Consider the following 15,827-nt stretch of genomic DNA (forward strand, 5'->3'; position numbering starts at 1 on the left):
TGGCAAACTAGCCTACATTTGAAAGAGGAGCAGAGACTCCATGTAGGAGGGTACATCGAGTGACTACACTCGCTTGTAGGGTGTGCCTCGGGGCCCCTGGGACCCACTTTGCCCCTTGTGAGGGGTTCCCTCAGGGGGGGGCACTGCCTGTGTGCCACCACAATGTGGCAACAATCAGTGTACCATATTGCAGATTTTTTTATCTTGCTACCAGTGTCAGTAAAATGCCACAGAGGCAAAGTTTTTCCTCATTTTCTTGAAGTCTGTCTCCATGCAAATGATGCAATGCTCCTTTACCTCTTGCCGGTGCACATTTAGTGCCAGCGCAATCTGTATTTCAGAAGGGAGTGCACAAGGGTCAGCATCTCTTTCTGTGATACAAAAGTAACCTGGGTGCACAGAAAGAATGTGCACATGCCCTTTGCACCCGCCCACCCCCAGGGCACTAAGCGGACTATAACCTCAGGTGGCAACCATAATTGCCCATTCATTAAAAAGGTGTCAGGCCGCATACTCTTGGCCTTTCCTCTGTTATTCCTCCATTGTCCTTGTGACCCCTAGCTCAGAGATTGCATGCAGGACAAGTAAACAGGGTCCTATATGAGTCAAATTTACTTTAACAACTTAACATCCCTTGTATCTTCCATCGCTCCTCGACAACAAAAAAGAAGACTGTTGAGGGGTTAGGAGCGCTACTTAATTCCCCTCCAATATGCACTTGGCAGCCTACTATGCAGCCTACTATTTGCTACTGGGAGTATACATAAGGAATAATGGGGGATACAACCTTAAGTAAGCAGGGTGTAGTAAAGGAAGAGACTGACATCCAAGAGATCTTCTCTGTGTCCATCACCACAAGGGAGTGCATGGCAGTGAAGTGGATCTTCACTTTTATAATCCTGGCCATGCAGCTTAGTCTGGCTTCTCATTGGGAATTCAGAGCTCCTGCTTTTCAGCTGCCATGGATATCCCAAGGGAAGCCTTCCTTGACACCAACCCTAAGCAAGAAACTGACACTCTGATTTTCATGAGCACTTACCAGTCTATGTCAGATAATATCAGAAAAATTGTCATTAGAAACTGGCATATTCTCATATCTAGCCAATTAGACTTTTAAAAACCAATGGACAGACTAGTACGCAGTAACACATGCAAGAGGAACCTGACCGCCAATCCACATTATGGGACCTACCCCCAGTAACAGGCCACTAGCCCTGTGGCAATTGTTCAGTATGCCCCACGACTGAACATACATGAACGCTTGACCTGGGTTTGGTGACAGCATAGGAACAGAACACCCACACGGACTGCAACAGCAGCAATGTGGTCGGCATGATCACATGCCCATGTGGACTGCGTTACATCAGTATGACGACCAGGAAAAGTCAAAATACGAAGAAGTGAACATAGAAGCACTGTGCGTTACAAAAAACTGACACACACTTTAACGGGAAGAGTCATTCGGACCAAGATCTAGGATGGTCAATCATTGAGAAACTGACCCCACTAAAATACATCACCAACAAGCTCTTGGACAAGTAACAAAGGTGGGTCTATAGGTTATGGACAAATGTAACAGGATTGAACAATGAGATTCCATGGCATCTACTGAATCTATGATAGAAACAGTGCATGCCCACCTTGAGCTGACCACACTCAGATATGAACCCATACAAGGCAAAATGTTTTTTTATATGGCAAAAGATTGATGTAAAAATATTTACTCAAACATCCTCAATAGAAATAGTAACCAGGCAAAAATACAGGGTAACAGCACCCCAAACTCTCTTCTGATCTCAGTAATAACATCTTACAGATCACCCATGCTAAAATTTCTCAGGGGTTCCATGGATCTTTAGAAGTTCTGATTAGGCCACTGATTACCAAAAGTCCAAGAAAACAAACCATCACCCTTGATGTCGGGTGATAAAAACCACGTAATATGGGCAGTCTAGACACACATACTATGAATTGACGTAAACTTAATAAGCATAGAGAATCGCATCTATAACTCGAGGCATATGCGATGGGACTACATATCCCAGAATGCCAGACTTGTCTTATGAAAGTGGGACTCCAAACTAACCAGCTACGTGATGACACGTGCCCCAGAACTGAGCTACGCTTCAATGCGGGGTCACGCTCAGGACAAAAAGACACACTAACACTTACCGAGCCACACTGACGCTATCACGGTGATGTAGAAACAGGCCAACCATATTGGCATGCACTCCTCCACATTCCCCAAACTCCTCACGCGGAAATACCTCTGCTCTGGCTCGAGCGCAAGGAGTATCTACCTGACTCAGCTAAACTCAATGAGAGCAGAGGCGAGAAAGCGCCTCACCAATCACGTGACCATGAAATTCCTCCCAGCTGGCAGGCACCAGGGGATATAATGAGCACTCTGGCTATTGCACGACCACCAGCCAGAGGGAGCAGAGTAACAAGCAGGTTTGCAGAGGGTATGGACCCTTGAACATGTAAGTAAACCCAGCCGTTGGGCCACAAAAAGGGTAGGATGGTAGACGATAGCACACTTCCGGTTTATTCAACCTGGGTTTCTTCTGTTTTTTTCTTCTCCTTTTAAATTTATGTACTAGAGTTTGACTACACGGCCTAACCCCACCGCCACTTTAGTAAATCTATTTACAGCTGGGGTAAGTCTGGATAAAACTACAGTAATAACACCTTCACGCACATTTTCTGAAACTGTTGCATGACACAGCCAAGTTGCTTTTTTTCTCCTGTTTTCTTTTGTATGTTGGGTTTACATTAAGAGCATGAGAGTGAAAGTCTCTTCTTTCAAGGTACTAAAAATGTACCCACAAAAAAGACTAGTACGAAAATCGTATGTATGCTAAAATGAATTAAAGCATGGTATACGAAACAAGACTTGCAATAATATTAACAGCAAGGCATAAATATAGATTATAAGGACACTATTCAAAGACAAAATATGTCTAAAACTAAAAATACTTAGAACATAAAGAAATCAGATTTACCTACAAATTTTATGTATGCATGGATTACATTGTAGTATACCTTTTGCTTTCTGTTTACTGGTACTTAAAACACACAGCAAGCACACCTATTTTGCATGCACAAGCTTATCTTTTGCATGCTGCACATCTATCTACAAATGTTGTAGGAGTGCGTCACTGGAGAATTATTTTTTAATAATACTGCCCTGAAGAAAGCGCAGGACCTTTTTAGGCCAATAGAGTAGGGCAGAAATATGTTGGTGTTTTTAGGTTAGGGTCATAGAACCACAGTATCCTGATTGCCTGTCATATTCATAGCTTTAACCATTCCCACTCACCCCACAAATAAAGGGATACCTTGGGGTGAATGCGGAATTCTTATATCTAATTGTATATAAACCCCCAAAACAAATACGTCTTCAAAGAGCTTCCTGGAATATGGTTGAGCCCACCCTGACCTTTAGGAGTCAGGGTGAAGCCGATGATGAAGCATGCCACTACTAGAGTGGGTGAGGATTATATATAAAAAACATTTTTTTCTTTCCTCACCTCTAAGTGTGGTGGAGTATAGGTACATCTTTGTCTCCGTATTATAGTGTGTTTTTTCAAGGGAGGAGTCCATTTAGGTTTTTGATCTCCAAGTTGTGAGCAAAGGAAGCAAGATAAATTATAAAAAGTGTTGATTCTTTGTGCGTGTGTGAATGCATGTTTGTGAGTGTGTTTTTATGGGAATGTGAGTGAATGAAATTGGCTGAGGGGAGTGTGTGTTAGCATGTTTGAGAATGTGAGTGAAAACACTGAGAGTAAAATACATTGAGTATAAATAAGTGAAAGTACGAGGGATTAGAAGAAGGCTTGTCAGTGGGTTAGGAGTGAGTGAGGGGAGATTGTGAGAGGAAATAGAAGTGAGTGAGGGTGTAGCTGACAGTGGTGCAGCTGATGCACTTGCCTTGGGGCCTACTGAATCCTCCTTGTTAAAGCAGATTGGCTGTACATCAGGTGTTGTGAGTGAGAGTCAGTGAGTGTGAACGGATGAGTCTTTGAACTAGTGAGTATGAGTATATTTGTGTGTGACTGTGATTGAGAGTGAGTATGAGTGAGAATGAGTAAATTAGAGAGTGTTAAAGTGAGTGAAGGTGAAGAGTGAATGAGAGTAGGAGTATTAGAGAGAGTAAGTGAGAGTGTGAGTGAGTAAGTATGTTTTTTGGCATGTTTTATGATTGAGAGTTTTGAGCTGTCCATGGCATACTCAAGATAATTATTGGCTTATGTAGGTAACAAATGGAAAATAATGCTCCTGGTATTGGAGGCAATTTTTAGTATAAGGGAGGGCATCCATGGCAAAATACAGACCCTGAAATACTGGAAGTAATACTTTGCACATGGAGGCACTTGTGTCAAAATGTTGGTGCTGGCATACTGGAGATAATTCTTGGTCACAGAGAGGACAACCATTGCATTTTGAGGTTAGAGAGCCGGGTCGGTGGAAGTTAACCATGATAAAATTGTAGCTCTGACATACTGGAGTCACTTCTTGACATATAGGTTACTCATGACATATGGGCAGTATCTATGGCAAAATTCTGGCACTAGTATATTGTATGTAATTCTTGGCATAAGGTGATACTGTGAGAAAGTGGATTATTAGTTATGGGGATGGTAGTCCACCACATGTAATAACGTCACTATTCTTGTTAGGTCCAGTAAAGCTTCAAGCAGTTTAAACCTGAGCTCAACCTCTGGTACCTATGGCACAGAGAGACATGCCTAACTTGACAAAATGTGTAAAACATTTAGAGGGACCAAAAAAGTTAATAAGTTGAAATCTCAGCACAATAAAAACCCTTCTCCAATTTGTAAAACAGAGAATATTTCGATGGACAAAATGATGCCAAAATGACAAAATTCCAATAAGGGGAACGGGAGATGTGAATTTTAAAGTTTTGAATGAAAATAGTATAAAAAAGCCCAAAGTACCAACTGAAGGCACCTGGCCATGCTATACTTAGACAGAGGTAAGTTTTAAGGCCAAGTGTAATGGAGTACAGGTCGGATACACATGTCTAAGTGTTCCAGAAAAAAATGTTAGCTTCACGCTTCAAACTTTCAAGAAGGTACAGTCATCAGCTTGGCTTGTTGATAAGGGGTTGATGAAGGACGAGGTATCAGTGAAGCCGTCAACAAAGGAAAGAAAAGCTCAGAGTGGGAAAAGCCCAGAGTTTATGCCCAAGAAGTTATCACCATAGATTAGATGCTGCTTGGCTTCTGGGTCAGTGTGAATTTCTTCCTTTGGACTTACTCTTTTCTGGCAGTTGTATTTCCTCAGCAGGGCAAGGCAGCAGGCTGTAACTAAAGAAGCTTCAATGTCATTGGATGCCAGTCAGAGTCAGCCTGCTGAGTCAGATTTGCTTCTGTGGAAAAGATTGTAGTGAGAGCTGTGGCAAAGTCAGGCCCACCGGCAATGCACCCTCAGCGGATCGCCTGGCAGCTTGGTTATGTTCCCTCAATGGTTCTCTTGGCAAAAAATTAGCAAAAGGTTTTAAGCGTCAGATTTTCAGATTTAGGCAGGAGGAGTACACTTTGACATCAGCCAAGGGTTTCAGTTCATCAGGAACAACACTTGGGGGTCGGGACTCACTTTAACAGAAGCCACAAGCAGGGTCTAGGGCAGATCCGGTTGAAACTGTTCAGCTGGGCTCTTCCAGGAAAGTGGGCTTCATGCAGCTTTTGTGTCTCTGTAGCTTAATAAGAAGCCAGACAATTTATCCTTGGAGTCCACTTCTTTGTCCTGGGTACAAGTGGGAGGAGGTCCAGCCCTCAGGGTTCTCCTCATAGGTCTTAACAGCAGGTGCAGTCTTTCTTCTCTCTTCCACTAGGTCCAGTAGTATTCTGAAGATAGTCCAAAAGGGTGCCGCATTTATGTCTGGCACTAGCCTGTGGGTGACTCCTGGCCCCTCCCTAATGAATAACGAAAAGTATTCCAGGGGTAAGCATACCCATTTTTCAACAGTTTCTGTGTGCATTCTGGAAAACAATCCCACAGTGTCCCTCTCTACCTAACACCAAGTTGCCAGAAGCTTTCTTCCTTGTGCAGAGCTCTCATGCCTACCCTAGATGAGTGGCCAGGGAAAAGAGCAACAACTCTGTGGTCTCTCAAAACCAGTACTGGGGGGCAGCTCCTCTTCCCCTGGGTTTGATGCTTGGCTGGCTAAAAGGACAAAAGAGTGATAGGGCCAGGTATTAGATACACCTGCCTGTGACAGGGTAGGCATCTTTAAAGATAATTAAGTTCCTTGACACTGCCCAGATGGTCATCCTGTCAGCGGAACTGAATACCTCCTCACAACCAAAGCCTTTGTCTCAGCCCTTGGAGCAAGTTCACACCTCATCCAGCAGCTATTCAGCTCCTGGGTGACAACTGGAAGCTCATGCAAATAGGCTTCTATAGGCTATAGGCAGATTAATGGTCAGCTTTTAAAAGTACTTTTTGTAAAATATTTATGACAAATTCGAATTTACAAATGAATTGGACTTGTAATAAATATTTTAAAAGGCCAAGAATCTTTTTTATTTTTGCTGGTTCCTAGACAGAGATAACACTGTTTAATTGTGATATTAATTCCCAATGCTTTCCCATGGAACAGCTTACCCTGTGGCTGAATGTTTCAAGCCTAAAGTAACTAAGTGATAGCAGGGCTGTCAATGCATTTCACGTTTCAGCTGCCTCTTACTTTGTTAATGCATGTGGTTCTTTGTGGTTTGAGTGTTGTGATTGAGTAATGATTAAGATACTGGTAGAGCTCTCAGCAGGTGGTAATGGGAAAGCCTATCTATGAGGTATTGAAGCAGGGCTACATTAATCATCTACCTGCCCCAATAAGACAGCACCTGCCTAACCTTTCTATGGTATTAAGGCCCAGAATGTTCCAACTCAGGAGTCTGAGTTTTATACCCGATTTGTTATTCCATTCTAGTTCAGCATCAATTAACCAGAAGAAAGCATGTATAAAATACATGGCACTTGCAACATTGATAAAGAAGTGCATAATACAATTTCAGAAAGCGAATGATTTGCTACTCAACATCAGTAAGAGCGATTACTTTAGGGTGTGGTTTTACCCATAATAGTAACATGCAACACCCATTTGAGAGTACAGCTACTCTTTATCAATATGAAATCCAAATGCCCATGAAATCTTTCTCTGATAACACTTATGTGAAGGTGAGCACAACCTGTTGCAAAAGAGGCTTTAGTGGCATGATGCAAACGTTCACCCTAGAGCACAGGTACTTTAAAATGTTTTCCCATGGGCCAAAACATTTGGTCTGTGGTGGGACCGAAACTGCACTGATGCCAGCAGAGTAGAGGTCAGGGGGTGTTGGGGAGGAAGTGTAATGTGGGCGTAGGGGAAGTGAAGCATCTAGTTGCTGAATTGCACAATGTGGAACGAGAAAACCTGGGATCAAATTCCGGCTTCCTAACTTGACCAAATTGTGGGATCCTAGGTAATTGCTTTATTTCACTTTGCCTCCTTCTTTTTTCTTCATTGTTACATATAAGAGGACCTCAACTTTAGGACGTGTGTTGCATAAAACCTTCTCTTGTGTTTGATTTATTAAACTATACTATTGCCCATTTATAAAAGCAAGCCAGGCCACCCAGAGTGAGCACATAAGAACCTCTTAGTTCACTGTTGGAATTGGTGTCAACATGCGGGAAAGCACAAATGTTCCTAAATTCATATTTGAGAACCATCACAATAGAAAAACGCTTCTCAATGCACTGATATAATCATGCATACTAAGGTGAAATGCTTTTGTAAGTAATTGAAATTAACTTTTTGAATGTTTAAGACATTTTATCATATTTTACACTTTTGTTGCAAGATGTCTTTCAGAATGAAGTTGCTTCTAAAGTTAAGTGTTGCATGATGCCCTAGATACTTCCTTTCTATCACTTCAGTTAACCTGTTTATTTAACATCTTTCTGAATGTTAGTGCTGAGGTAAATAAACAGCAGCCCAGTGCTGCTGTTCACCAAAGGGCCGCATGTAATGGCCAGGAGTGCTGCAATTGATCCATGTCAGTGCTTTGAATATCACTGTCCTAGAGCATCATTACATCTACTTTATGTCGAACAAAATAGTACCGCCCTTTTCTCATCCTGTCTGGGGCTATTGACGTCTGCGCTGTACAGCCCTAAAGTCTATTTTTCCAGTCTCATCCTGAACATACACTGCCATCACTTAGGAATTGTATCAATATGTATTGTGACATCACTTATTAGTGGTCCAGTCATAAAGAGTAGGACATCAAAAGTCACAAACACCCCAAAACATGAATCTATAACTTTACAAGCCCACATGTCTTTTCCACAACCACCAACCTCAATTGTGAGTGATAACACCTTACCTTACCCGAAGGCAGAGCCACAATGAGTAGACAGACTACATGCTGCATCGCATGTACACAGCAGGTAAGATGTAGGGGACCATGAAAGCTTTAAGACAGCATCCGGGCCTCACCATACGTCCAAAAGGCCACTACCAAATCATGGGGCTCTACTAACAATATTGAATGGGTCATGAGCGTATTCCCAAATCATCAAATAATACCCAAATGAGCAACCCATCAATTTCCCAACAAAGGTTGTTATTTTACCTGTTGATCTTTTTTTAAATTTTTTTATTTCAAAGTATTTTATTGACTTTAATTAACAGATACATCAGCATTACTGTCGCAGGGTTAGCCAAACTTAGCCTGTGTTACAGTCATTACAGGTATATGGGTATATGCCTAACTAAACCCCTCTATGTGGCTTGCAGGAAAAGAGAAAAAAGAAAAGAAAGAAAAGGGATAGGGTGATAGAAAGAAAGAGACAGGGAAGAAAGGGGTGAAAGGGAGGTACGGGAAAGGCTCTGTAGCGGTGAGTCTGACTGGGGCTGTAATCAGCTGACATCCCACTGGTTAACCTACGGCGGGAATTGCAGGCCCGCTAGTTCCCCCCCCATGGCGCTCCTTCGGCCTGTGGTGAGGGCGTACCCGAGTCCCACATTCCCCTCCCCCTGAGGGGGGCCGGGATGTGTTCAAGGGGGATTGTAAGAGTCTAGATATGTATCGAGTGACTCCCACATCCCCCTGGTTGCTGGCCTCCATGGTGAGTTCTGCAGAGCCATGTTGTCCGCGCCTCTAAGGTACGTCACCCAGTTAAGCCAGCCTTTGTATGAGGTTTTGGTTGTATCCTTCCAGTTAGTCAGGACCATTTTCACTGCAGCGGTCAAAAGCAGGTCAAGTAGGTCCCTGTCGTGTTCTGATCTTAGTTCTGTACGGTTTGAGCGAAGGGCAATAGTAGATAAGATGTGCTAGGTCCCCCTTTTCCTTGCGGCATTTCCAGCACATCTCATCCTCCCTGAGGCCTAGTGTATGTAAACGCGCAGGGGTCCAGAAGGCCTTGTGGAGTAGCCAGAATTTTGTTTTACAATAAAACCGGGGTGATTTTGTTACGTGAGGGAGAGGACCATAGTTTAGCAACTTGTTGCTTGTTGAGTGAGATCCTGCCTTGTTTTAACCACTAGTTAGTCGTTTTGTCATTAGGTTTGGTGGAGTTTGGGCATAGAAGTTTGTAGAGGTGTGATACCTGATGGCCTAGCGCAGTGGTTCCCAAACTTTTGACTCCTGAGGACCCCCATTGAGTCACCACTGGAAGCCGGGGACCCCCAAGCAATTTGTATGATATAAATTTCAAACATTAAAACAGTAATTCGAAAACAATAAACACGCGTGTGCACACAAAACAAATACTCGAATTACTAAGGATTTTAGTATTGTATATTGAAAGAATTTGCAAAAAACAGGAAAGTTGGTGCTGCATCTTTGTGACTAACTTTTAAATGGTTGGTTTTATTGTGCAGTACGAGGCTCCTGCCAGGGCCAGAATGGAAACCCAAAGCAGCCCTGGCAAATGTTTTCAGACCAGTCCCCATACAGTGCATGACTGGGGGAGAATGTTTTGATTTGTTCTGCATTCCGTCCATCAATAGGGTGTCTTTTGCTTTCTCGCCCTATGTGCACCCGGTATGCCTAGACGTAGGTCCCGGGCTCACTGTGCCACTGGAATCAAGCTATCCTGGCTGAAGAGGGACGGTCCAGGGAGGACCTGGCTTGGCAGTTCGGGCTGGACTGTTCCCATGAGGCACAGGGTCAAGACTGATTTGCATCTGGCCAGGTCTAAACTGGGGTGGCATGGTGAGCAAAAGAATGATGGATTTAACCCAGATCTCTTGACTGGGGGAGAATGTTTTGATTTGTTCTTCATTCCGTCCCTCAATTGTGTGTCGTTTTCTTTCTCGCCCATACAGTGCACACCAAGTGCACTGAGTGAGCCTGACCACTACAAAGGGGGCTTTGGGAGGCTCTCCCCCCCAAGAAAATTTAGGAAACAATGGTGCATTCTACAACAAATTTATCATTATTTATTGAATTGTATCAGTTTTTAAAGAATAGTAAATGATGACCTTACTATGCACCAGGATACGACAATCTTTGTTGGGGTTCTTCAATGATTCCCTTATTATCACCCTCCAACAGTGCCTCTCATCTTTCCAAAGCCCCTCTGTCACATGTATTTCATTTGTTTTAAAGCATCTCTCATACCATTGAAGGATGTCAGAGCTCTTCACATCACACACATATAGGGGCAGATTTACAAGCTCCTTGCGCCACTAGTGCGTCACAAAAAGGGACGCACCGGTGGCGCATTCTAGTGCCCCATATTTCCAAGGCAGGAAAAGCCACCCTGCATGACTTTTCCTGGTCTTGTCAATATGACTCATTTGCATACAGCACTTTGCGTTAAAGAGGTGTTCCATGGGTGTTTCTGTGGGTGTTCCCACGCAACACCCATGAAACCAGACACATTTCCAGATTTACTAGAAATCGTAAATCTGGAAATGTGTCTGAATGCTATGCCTCCCCAGGGAAGGCGTACGGAGGCGCAGCGAGGAGAAATGTATTAATTTCTCCTCGTTTTTTCCCTCTCTTTATGCGTGTAGCATTCTGCAGCATGCATAGAAAGAGGATATCACCTCTGGTAATTGTTTATGTACAGGAAGGTGTCCCTTCCTGCACATAAACAATCAGTAAAACAATGAAATTTTGCAAGTTCTATATGTGCTAATGCAGCACACTTAGAAGTTGAAAAACGCAATTTCTGATTGTTTATATGCAGGAAGGGTTCCCTTCCTGCACATAAACAATCTCCCCTCGACGCAGGCATCCTTGCATCATGGTGCAGACGTGCCTGTGCAGGCGCATGGCAGCAGTTTGTGCGCCAGCGCAGGGGGAAGCACAGAGATACGACATATTGTTGTAAATATGTCGCATCTCTGTGCTTGCGCCACATACTGAGTCACTTTCCTGGTAAATCTGCCCCATAGAGACAATGATTCATACGTGTAAATCAGTGTATAGAAAATGTTACATAAGGCAAATGTGACTACAAGGTGTAGGATTCATATGTCATTCATACTGGTAGGCATTTTTAAAGAGTGCTTGGTCTGGAGAAGCACAAACTCAGGATTCAGAACATAACACAGTGGTTAGCATTGACTTTAGCAATAAAAATGTATTTCCACCTAAAGACACCTTTTTAGCAGCATCAGGATAATGAATGACTTGGAAAAAACACATGTTTCTGACTTGTACCATGCAATTTAGCAAGCAGCTCTTTAATGACAGTTTATTGGTCACTGTGCTAGATTACAATTGCCACTTATGAACTGCACAGTAACAAAAGAATCTCTGTGACAAAAGCAGTAAACCACTAACCTATGCACATAAAAAACTGTTTTCTAAAATGCATGGTACACATTCTTTGCAGTAGGCATATTAACCCTCTGTGCTACATTAGCTAAGTCAAAGCTGCCACTTGACAAAACTCTCCTCTCTATCCAGCAGGTACATTAATCACTGACATTATCTTGACACTTTTATTGTTGCTGGAAAACTGCTAATTATACAAGGAACTTTGTTGTGCTTTCAAAATTACTGCCTAAGGACCCCTGGGAATGTGTCACGGACCCCTGGGGGTCCGCGGACCACAGTTTGGTAAACACTGGCCTAGCGTGTTGATCTTTGCCAAGTATTGTGGTAATGATGGTTGGGCAGGTGAGAGATTGGCTCTGGATAGGGCTGTTTTGATTTTCAGGAAGTTGTAGAATTCGATGTCTGTTAGGCCATGTCTAGATTTCAGTACGGCAAACGTGGTGGGATATCCCCCCTCCTCTAGCTGTGTTGGGTGGGAGATGCCTTTCTCTATCCATGAGTCGAGGGCTAGGGGTTTCCCCTTGTACCTGATCTTGCTATTAGCCCATAGTGATTACCATTTTGAGTCCTTTATGCTGATCTCCATTTTTTTGTCTATTCTCAGAAGGGCAATTTTTGTGTTTTTAAAAATGGAGCTCGAGGAATGAAGGTGCTTCTTGGCTGTTAACAGTGCCATTGGGTTTAGGTTGTTCAGTTTGGATCTCTCGACTTGTAGTCATACTGGTGTGTACCCACGATGGGGCGAGATCCAGCAGGCCCCTTGTTTTGCTAGAAATGCAGTCTGAAGTGTTCTGAAGTCTTCTAGATTTACCCCTCCCAATTTTTTCGCTAGTCTTAGTTTTGTAATGCTAATACGTGCCATCTTCCCCCGCCATAAGTATTTGGTGATCAGGTTATCTGCCTTACGGTGGAAGTCATCTGTGAGCAGGAGTGGGAGCATGCTGATCAGATAGTTGATCATTGGGGTGATCATCATTTTGATCATTTCGACTCTCCCCCACCAAGTTATAAAATTTGGGGACCAGGCCTCCAGTGTTTCTTAATTTTTTCTAGCAGGGATTTCTCATTGTGGGCGAGTGTGTCCATGAGGTTGTTCCCAAAGTGTATGCCTAAATATTTAATAAACCCTGTTTGCCAGGCCAGGCGAGAGTTCCCTAGGACATCCCTAGTGCAGTGGATGTTGAGGGGCTTACATTCTGATTTGTCCCTGTTGAGCTTATATCCTGAGTGCCTTGAGTATATTTCTATGGTGTCTATCAGGGCCTGTTGATGTTCTAACCAGAATTCCAATGATGCAAATCTTTTGTGCTGGGATTGGCTTTGATGATCTTCCTTTTATGGCACAGATTATATCCAACACCTTCCCTATCTTCGATAGCTTTACATTAGCGACCTTACTGTTTTCTTCAATTACTGAAATACCCCACTCAATCATATGAAGGTGGTGGGCATGCTTGTCATACTCTCTTTAATGTGCTCAAGTTGGGAGGCTAGATTTTTAATCTTATCTTCTATTGTGGCTGACTGGCATTCATGTCCCTCAGTAGAGCCTACTTTCTATTTCATTATGTATCCTTCTCCTGTACTACTGGCTAGCAGTGTTATTCTCTCTCAAATAGAGGCTTTCACTGTTCCTGACCATGCTTTCTTTATTGTAATGTGATAAAGGTGAGTAATGAGCACGAGACATAATTACACCACTATAAGGGGCAAGTTGATTTGGGGAAACCTGTTCACCTAGCACTCAATTAGCAACACTAGCAATGCTGTTCACGTATCAATAAGACAATTCTATCAATAGTCCAACAATATAGGAGCAGGAAGAGGGAGGCATAGTTCAGCACTAGCCAAGAACTGGTAAACCGCCACACAGGACCACAATGAGTTGATAGTCTGGACACCAGTACTTAATTTGAGCTGGTGGTTTCCAGTGCTCCGCACCAGGACTTAATTGGTTTCCGGGTCTCGTCACCGGCACTTAATTGTCAATTAGGCACTTATGGTAGTCTACCACATGGTGGCGCTGCTCATCTAATTTAGAGATGAGCATAACAACGGTTATTTATGAATACAATGTACATTACAAATTACTAATACCTGCCTCCCCAGCCATTCCTTTCACTTTGGGGACCTAGAAGAATTTGAACTGTTGCACTTGCAGGCGGGCGAGATAGCCATTCCTTTCGCTTTGGGGACCTGGAATAATTTGAACTGTTGCACTTGCAGGCGGGTGAGATGGTTAGTAGTTGCTTGGGCAGCGATGACAGTGGTGATGGGTGGTGCAATCTGCAGTAGCCTCCTGGTCAGGGCCCTGGCACTTATTGTTTTACAAATTAAGCACTACAGGGCACTGCACAACTTGTACAATGTAGATGAGATGCAGGGGACCTGGTGAGTTAAAAAATTAGTTGCTGAGCCTTCATATATGTGAAAGGAACACCACTTAATGTCGGTGCTTTGCATACAACAGTTAGTGGATCAAGACCTTGGGACATAGCTCTCATTTAACAAATCAGTCAAGGTAGGTACAAGAAATTATTGGTAGTGTTCCCAGGGAGGGCCTGCAGTAGCCCAAGGGACTACCAAACCCTAGCAAAACAGACACCACCAGCTCCAGGAGACTTTGTATCTCCAGCGATTTTGAGTCACCAGTAACATAGAGTGCTGGCCCCTTGTATGAGGACCCTTATGCAGTAGCTAGAGCTGGCATGTTGCCTCTACAAGTTGTCAGGCTTGCAAGGATCAGGATGGTGTTAGCGTCAAGAACTATGAGGTAATGTGTCCCTACAGACAAAATTCAAAAAAGCATTTCAAAATATAAATCAATAAGAAAGGACTGACTCGAAAAGGGAGTTTGAGATCAGACCTTTAGAAAACATCATGAAGGTGCATTACAAATGCAAAGTACTAGTAAGAAAAATGCAATTGCAGCAGTAATAATTAAAAAAACATATGAGTCTTTTGTCTTGAAGTATCTCAGTTATAATAATAAGCAGAAACCAGGGAAATAGACTTTAGTCTCAAAAGATCAGACAGCATCTCTAGTAGAGACACAAAAAGATCTGCCTTACCCCAATCCAAAGCTTTAAATAGCCATTTCCGCATAGAAAGTCATGGAAACTGCAAAGTCAGCATGGTGTGAGTATTATTATAGCAAATCACATTTCATATTTCTTAAATGTCTCATAACTCTACCATCTTAGCCTTAATCCACTACATCAATATCGATTCAACCCTTCTGACCTAATGTCATCCAGAGATGTCAGAACAAACTAGTTACTCAAACAAGATAAAACAACCATGAATGAATGCAATAGAATGTGCTAGCAGGAACAGCCTTAAAAAATGGTCAAAGGCTTCTTCCTGCAAGTTCATAGAGAACAGTATGCCATACAGGTAGACAGTGCACATCTCGCTGCATGTGGTGTCAAGCGAGAAATATAAATACAGAATGAACATCATGATATAGCAGCCATTTTAAGAACGATGGTAGGGTGTTTATTCTAAGTTATTCCTAGTTTAGGCTATGCCAGAAAACGCACTAAAATACATCCTAATGATTTTTTTTGAATTGCAATAGCTCTATGTTAATACACATATGTGAATTTATATATAGAACAACTAATATTAATGATTCAATAATTTACCGCTAATTTATAGGTCTTGAGACCTTCCCTTCGCTTTCCTTACTACTCTGAAGCAGTCATGCCTTCCCAGACAGCACAATTAAAAAGGCTTCTCCCATTCACGCACCTCCTTATGTACCAAGTCCTTAATAGTTTTACAGTTGGCCTGGAAACTGGGAGTGAGGGAGTGGCGTAAGTAAGGAAAGTGAGGGAAGGACTCATTGAAGTGTTACCAATCTCCCCACTTCGCTTTTGTTCCTTACTACTTTGAGATCTACAAAGATAAGAAAAAGAAAGCCAGAAAAACTGGAATGTGTATGCTTCATCAAATAAACTTTATTCAGAAATACACAAGAATTTGTACTGGAGGCACACTCTCTATTACTTCATAGAG

The sequence above is a fragment of the Triturus cristatus genome, chromosome 2_2 (assembly GCF_964204655.1).
Source record: "Triturus cristatus chromosome 2_2, aTriCri1.1, whole genome shotgun sequence".
Classification (NCBI taxonomy): domain Eukaryota; kingdom Metazoa; phylum Chordata; class Amphibia; order Caudata; family Salamandridae; genus Triturus; species Triturus cristatus.